The sequence below is a fragment of the Meles meles genome, unplaced genomic scaffold, assembly GCF_922984935.1.
Source record: "Meles meles unplaced genomic scaffold, mMelMel3.1 paternal haplotype, whole genome shotgun sequence".
Taxonomy (NCBI): Eukaryota; Metazoa; Chordata; class Mammalia; order Carnivora; family Mustelidae; genus Meles; species Meles meles.
In genome coordinates this window covers 451470-458872 of record NW_025721612.1, presented here as the reverse complement: position 1 = coordinate 458872, position 7403 = coordinate 451470, and the positions used below count along the sequence as shown (strand labels likewise).

Below are 7403 nucleotides of genomic sequence, written 5' to 3'. Positions count from 1 at the left end.
ATAGTAGGCCCAGTGTTCCCTCAGGACATGGACTCAGCTTTCCTGTGCTGAACCCAGATTTGATCCCAGAGATGTGGAACCCAGCTGAAAATCTACAGTACTCTGATTTACAGTGCCCCAATCCCATATACAAAGTGGAATGTGTCCCTGAGAAGATGGGCCATCCACACAATGGGAAATGCGTCCAGGAGTTACTGGGTACTGCTTTGAGGACTCTCAGGACCACAGAGGGGCACAAACATAAACACAAACATGAAGGTGGTGTGAGAGTGTTGGTGGGAGGCCCAAGGAAGGAGGAATTGGCAGGGTGCTTACCATGAACAGAGGAAGAGAACAGGGCAGAGAAAGCGAGGAAGAGTTATGGCTAAAACACTATCTCCCTCCTCAGTGCAACCTGGGCTGCAGATGTCCTTTTATAACAGCCCTGGTACATCACAGTGTCTTCTTATGATGTCAATAACATTCCCTATCCAATCTCCAGGGCACTTTCATGTTGGCCTTATTTGGGTGGCCAATCACCAGGCAGTTTGGATGGCTGATGACTGAAGGATTTCTTAGTGACCCTCATGACATCATTTCCTGGAAACCACGTTTTAAAGGAAACCAGGTAAACTTTCCTTCAAGTTGAAAAATTCATATGATAGGGAGATCATGGAGACCCTGAAAGACTCAAACAGTACAAAGTTAAATGTGTCACTCATTGTCATCATTCGCTAAAACACTAACACCGATGTTAATGAGGACATGGGCAATTAGACCCCATGAAAAGGTCACAGAAACATCATAGAAAGATCACAGTTGTGGGGTAAGTCAGACAACATAGCACTAGAGCAAGTGATACCCTCAACTCATCCATCACAGCTTAAATGTAAGTGGAGAAAATGGTAGGCGTTATGTTTCACACATCTTCCCACAATAAACCTAAACCTAGAAAGGACAAATCTGTGTCACAAGTCATGATCTCCTTACCTAAACGACATTCAGCTCTCCTAGAAGGGGGCAACAAAATCTAGCCTGTCCCCAGGTTCACAGCCTTAGTGTGCAGCATCCAGTCAGAAAGTTCTGGGAGAGGAGTTAAGATTGTCTCTTTCCTCAAATACAATTACATGCTTATCAGACTATTCTTAACTCCCAAGAAATCAATCAAAGATGTTATAAAACAAATTCCACAAGGCTATAAGTAAAAAAGCGACCACCATTTGGAAGGGAAGAGGTGTGGAGAGTTGATTCAGGTCTGATATAGTTGAGGACACAGTCGAGGAGAGAGAGTCTACTTGGAGAGTCTGCCACAAAGTATTATAACCACTGGGCTGCAAAATCAGAAATTTTTAAAGTCTGGATAAAGAAGATAATGCTATATGCATATAATGGAATATTACTCAGCCATCAAGAGAATGATATCTTACCATTCACAATGGTACCTAAAGACTATTATGCTAAGTGAAATAAGTTGATGAAAGACAAATGCTATAGGATTTCACTCATATGTGGAATTTAAGAAACAAAACCGATGGCAATAGGGAAAGGGAGGGGAAAAATAAGATGAAATCAGAAAGGGAAGAAATACCATGACAGACTCTTAACTAGGGAACAAATGGGGTTGTGAGAAGGGAAGTGGGTGGAGGATGGGGTAACTAAGGATAGGCATTAAGGAGGGCACTTGATTGAATGAGCACTGGGTATTCTATGCAACTGATGCATCACAAAATTCTAACCCTAAAATTAAAAAAAAAAAAAAAGTCTTCAGGACCCTTCCATATTTGCGTGGTGCCAGTGGGGACTGGCACCAGAGGAAGGTCCTATTAACTACTTATAACTTTTTCTTATTACTTATTAATTAATTATTGCTTATTGAAACAGTGAGCACAGATTTTAATCTTTTAAGAAGATTATAATCTTCTTAAAAATTAGTAGAAAGTATATATGTATGTATACATACATATACATAACAGAATTGGGTTTGTCTGAGAGTCATGAGGACCCAAATGCAATTCAGATGGAACTGGCCTCACTCAGCCTGTCTTGGGGCTGCAGGTAACACTAGTCACTTGGGGAGACTCTGCCCTTCACTTCTGTGACAAATTTACTTCCAGTTCTTTCTTTGTTGATTTCCGTTTCAGTTTCCTTTGACAGCTTTTTCCTGTGTATCCCTTTGGTTGGTGTTCAGTCCTAAACCACATGATCTTCTTCTTTCACAGGGAAGCCCAGTTATCCCTCCCCCTGTTCAGAGTGCAAATTTCTGCTCCTTAATCATCTCTACTCTGAGCTTCAGAGCCTATGTATCTGGTCTGGGAGGAGACTGCTCCATCTGTGCTTTTTTTTTTTTTTTTTTTTTTTTTTGCTTATTTTCAGCATAACAGTGTTCATTGTTTTTGCACCACACCCAGTGCTCCATGCAGTACGTGCCCTCCCTATTACCCACCACGTGGTTCCTCAACCTCCCACCGCCCCCCCCCCCCGCCCCTTCAAAATCCTCTGGTTGTTTTTCAGAGTCCATAGTCTCTCATGGTTCATCTCCCCTTCCAGTTTCCCTCAACTCTCTCTCCTCTCTATCTCCCCATGTCCTCCGTGTTCTTTTTCTTTTTTTTTTTTTTTTAATATTTTATTTATTTGACAGAGAGAAATCACAACTAGGCAGAGAGGCAGGCAGAGAGAGAGGAGGAAGCAGGCTCCCCGCGGAGCAGAGAGCCTGATGTGGGGCTCAATCCCAGGACCCTGGGATCATGACCTGAGCCGAAGGCAGAGGCTTTAACCCACTGAGCCACCGAGGTGCCCCGTCCTCCGTGTTCTTTGTTATGCTCCACAAATAAGTGAAACCATATGATACTTGACTCTCTCTGCTTGACTTATTTCGCTCAGCATAATCTCTTCCAGTCCCATCCATGTTGCTACAAAAGTTGGGTATTCATCCTTTCTGATGGAGGCATAATACTCCATTGTGTATATGTACCACATCTTCCTTATCCATTCATCCGTTGAAGGGCATCTTGGTTCTTTCCACAGTTTGGCGACCATGGCCATTGCTGCAATAAACATTGGGGTACAGATGGCCCTTCTTTTCACTACATCCATATCTTTGGGGTAAATACCCAGCAGTGCAATTGCAGGGTCATAGGGAAGCTAACATTGAGATACCACCTGACACCAGTTAGAATGGCCAAAATTAGCAAGACAAGAAACAACATGTGTTGGAAAGGATGTGGAGAAAGGGGAACCCTCTTACACTGTTGGTGGGAATGCAAGTTAGTGCAGCCACTTTGAAGAACAGTGTGGAGATTCCTCTACAAATTAAGAATAGAGCTTCCCTATGACCCTGCAATTGCAACTGTGCTTTTTGGACAGAGAGTGAGAGATCACAAGTAGGAAGAAAGGCAGGCAGGGGGGAGGGAGAACCAGGCCCCTGCTGAGCAGAGAGCCAGATGTGGGACTTGATTCCAGGACCCTGAGATCACGAACTGAGCCAAAGACAGAGGCTTAAACCACTCAGCCACCCAGGCACCACTGATTCATTTTTTTTTTAATTGAAGCATAGTTGACATGAAATAGTATATTAGCTTCATATGTACATTATACGATTGAACACTTTTTTCCTTATTCTGTGTTGACCAGAAGTGTAGCTACCATTCTTTGCCAGAGACAATATTCCAATAACATTGACCATATCTCCTATGCTGTGCCTTTTATACCACGTGTCCATTCCATAATGGGAAGCCTGTGTTTCCCACTCCCCTTCACCCATTTCTCCCATGCCCCACTCTCTTCTCCTCTGAGAACTCCTTTAGCAGATCAGTTTGTTCTTTATATTTATACGTCTGATTCTGCTTTTTGTTTTGTTTTGTTTTTCATTTGTTTTGCTTTTCAGATTCCACATTGGAGTGAAATCCTATGGTATTTGTTTTTCTCTGTCTAACCAATTTCTGTTAAATTTATACCCTCTGTGTCCATCCATGTTCCAAATGGCAAGATGTCATCATTTTTGGGCTTAGTTATTTTCATATATCTATATCTATCTATCTATCTATCTATCTTCACCTATTCTTTATCCATTCATCTATTTGTTGTAATATATCACCTGCTCTTCATCCATTCATCTATTTGTTGTAGACAGTAGGAGTTATATTAATTTTTCAATCTGTCAAAAAACCCAAAAAGAAAAAGTATCACATTATACTCATATCTATGTATAGTGTGGACATATTCAGAGGACTGACATTAGGAAACCTTATTTCTCTTCAACCCCATGAGAAGTACATATGCCATAATAACACTTTTCAATAACAACCCATTAGCAGGCATACAGACATCATGATTTTACATTTCAATACATGAGAAAAAAGACATACTCCCAGCACTGTCTTTCCTCAAAACTTCTGCCTGTTTCCCACTCTAGTAGAGCAGGTCTTCACACATGCTTTGGATACTTCATCATTTAAACTACAACAGTGGCTATATTAGAAGTCCTGTCCTTTCCATGTCCAAACTTAAATGAGGAAGTAGAAATTATAATAACAAACAATGGCTTATCAATGCGTATAGTTAAGTTTACCTGCAAAGATGTGTAAAATATTGCATGAAAGTAAAAATTAACAAGGCTATCATAAAGCAGTCTTCTTTACATTACAGATCATAACAGACACTTAACACTGTCGTTAAGTTTTACAAATGAATTATTTATATTCAAATTACAGCAGTTCCCCAAATCTAAGGAAAAGAAAATGGGTTGAGAAAGTTTCAAAGACTTTCACACCCAAGCCCTGTGTCCTCCAGCTGCCACTGGCCACAGTGATGACATACCCTGTGTGTTGTTATAAGACACAATGTCCGAATAAGCCATGTTCTACTTTTATCTAATATTACCTGTTACAGACCAGTGAATTCTTTGAGATGAAAAACAATCCAAAAATTCAGGATACAGAGCACTTTGACAACATACAATATCTGAAATTGTTCAAAGCTCTGAAAACAGTCTTTTAATGGAAAACTGAATCTTTTTATGCTCAGTTTCAACCTTGCTGGGAAAAAAAAAAAATAACCATGACTAATCCCTGATACACATTGTTAACCATTTGTCTGTCTTCTGTCTTGGTCAGTGTTCATGATCTAGAGCCAGACCCAGAATATTTCTCCACATTTTCTCCAAGGGCTTCTTCAGGCACAGTGGTCATTCTGCTTCTCTCTCCTTCTGTCTGGCCCCTGTGGACATGAGTATCAGGACTTGCCTATTATCTGGCAGGGAAATCACACCCATGAGCTCTCTGTTTCAGTTGTGACCAGCAGCCCACAGATATCAGCCCACAGTAATCAGCCCAGGATCCACAGCTTACTACACTTCATGACACCCTCAAGACACTGTAAGTAGTGCTAAGGGCCTGGGTCACTGTGATATCTAGGTTACTCTATGTTTTCTCAGCAACAAGGTTACTTTACATCACACTTGGAATAAATGTCTACAGCTTCTCCTGACTCATGCACCACAGTGAAGGTTGGCAACCTTCTTTCTAAAAAGATGTTCAAGGCTTTCCTGATGGAAGTGTTCTGGTGGATGAAGGGATATAGAGGTGGGTCCCAAAATCAAGGGCATCTGGGTTCTGCTTCATGAAGGTAGACTTTGGTATATCAGACATAAAATGCTGGGAAACTTCAGAATTCTTTTGAGGGTAAGTATATAAAATGCATTCCCACTGATAGAATAACTGGCAAGGCATGGATTTTTTTTTTTTTTTAATCAGCAAGTGTACATCATAGAAAAGGCTTGGATCTGGAGCTATGTTAACTAAAGGCTTATGTATTTTGGGGGGCTAAGACTGCCTCCATGTTTCAATGTTATGTGCTTCTAATTCATAGATCTGTAGAAGGGGCAACTTATACTATCTCTGTGGTGTATTTATAAATGATGAAATCTCAGCATTTCTACAAAACTTTGTTTTGTACTCTCCTGCAATGGTGCTGCTGGAACAACATTGGATGCTAAGGCAAAGATGGCTCTCTAATTGGTAGTATCAGAGACAGCAAGTTTTCAAGGGGTTGGAATGGTGCAGTGATCCTTGTGTGACCTTGCGAAGTTCATGAAAACCAATTTTCTGAATCTTGTTCTTCTTCCAACTGAAATTTCTCCCACATGCTGACTTTGTGATCCAGGGCTGCAGTCTGCTGCTACCAAGAAGGAGGAGGACCAGGATCTGCCAGTACTTCTAGGCTCTTCTCTGCCCAGAGGTGTGTGGGAATCAGGGTCTGGGTGGGGGCTTTCTGGGGGTGTGGGTGGAGTGCAGAGCCACGGGGTGGTGGGAAGTTTGTGGGAGTGCTCTGGAGTGTGTGAGCATAGAGGTGCCAGAGAGGCCTTGGAGTGCATAGGCACCAGGTTATGGGCTGTGACTTTCTGGGAGGTGAAGGTGGGACTTTTGGCTAGGCAAGCGGGGAAGTGGTTGGCTGAAAGGCAGCCCTTATGCAAAAATCTCTGGGAGATACCTGGGTTGTTAACATAGCTTGGCTAGTGTAAGTCATGCTATAAGAAACATAGGGTCTTCACACAGAAGACATCCCGGCAGATTGGGTGAAGCTAAGAGCTAACTGCTGTCACAGGGCTCTTTTGCAGAGGGTGGCTGGAGTGGAGATGTATCAGGTGCTGAGGTTTTCTGGGATTGTCTTCATGAGGTGGGGTAGCCTGGCAGTACATCTGTAACTGCAGTGGGCATGGGCAGGAATGTCCCAAGGCTCTCTGAAGAGAGGACGCTTTGGGAGATAGCTATAGCTGGGGTGGATTTAGGATGGCGGTTGTTCTCTGTGCACAGTACCCACTAGTAAGATGGCTGAAACTCAAGTGGATGAAAGCTGGGATATCTTCAGCACTCTGAGTGTCCTGACAGAGTGTGAGCTATGGGATCCTGGGATTTCCACATAGGGTACTCCTTTTCAAGGCATCTGGAGGTCAAACATGACCCAGGATGTCACATACCCATATAACTAAGGGTGACCCATGCAAGATGGGAGCAGACCTGGAGTGTTCTTGGATGCTTAGCAACTGTGCCAACTCAGTATGATGTCTGGAGCTCTAGTGAATGCTGACAAGGAGCATCCCAGTGTGTGCCATGCTGGAGCTGCTTCTTGGCACAGCTGGGTTTGAGTGGGCTGGGGACCCTGGGATCAACGAGGTGGTACACCAGCGAGGATGCTCAGACCTTGCTTCTGTACATACTATCAAAGTGGAGCAGAATTTGAGCTTGCCTGTGACTTGACACAGAAGGAGATCCAACACCCCTCCTTCCCCATTGTGTTGGGGGGGGGGCTCTCAGGGAAGATCCTTCACATTCTAGTTGCTCTCTGAACTGTAGCTTGTTTTCTGTGTGCCAGTGCAGACACATTAGCTTACAGCCCACAGAACTATCCCTTCCACTGCAGTTGGCAGG

The 7403-nt window shown here is 43.0% G+C and overlaps 1 pseudogene; it reads right to left on the bottom strand.

Moving 5' to 3' along the window:
* Positions 1–5161: 5161 nt before the first annotated feature.
* On the bottom strand, positions 5162–6120 carry LOC123936595 (annotated as a pseudogene).
* Between the last annotated feature and the right edge of the window lie 1283 nt (positions 6121–7403).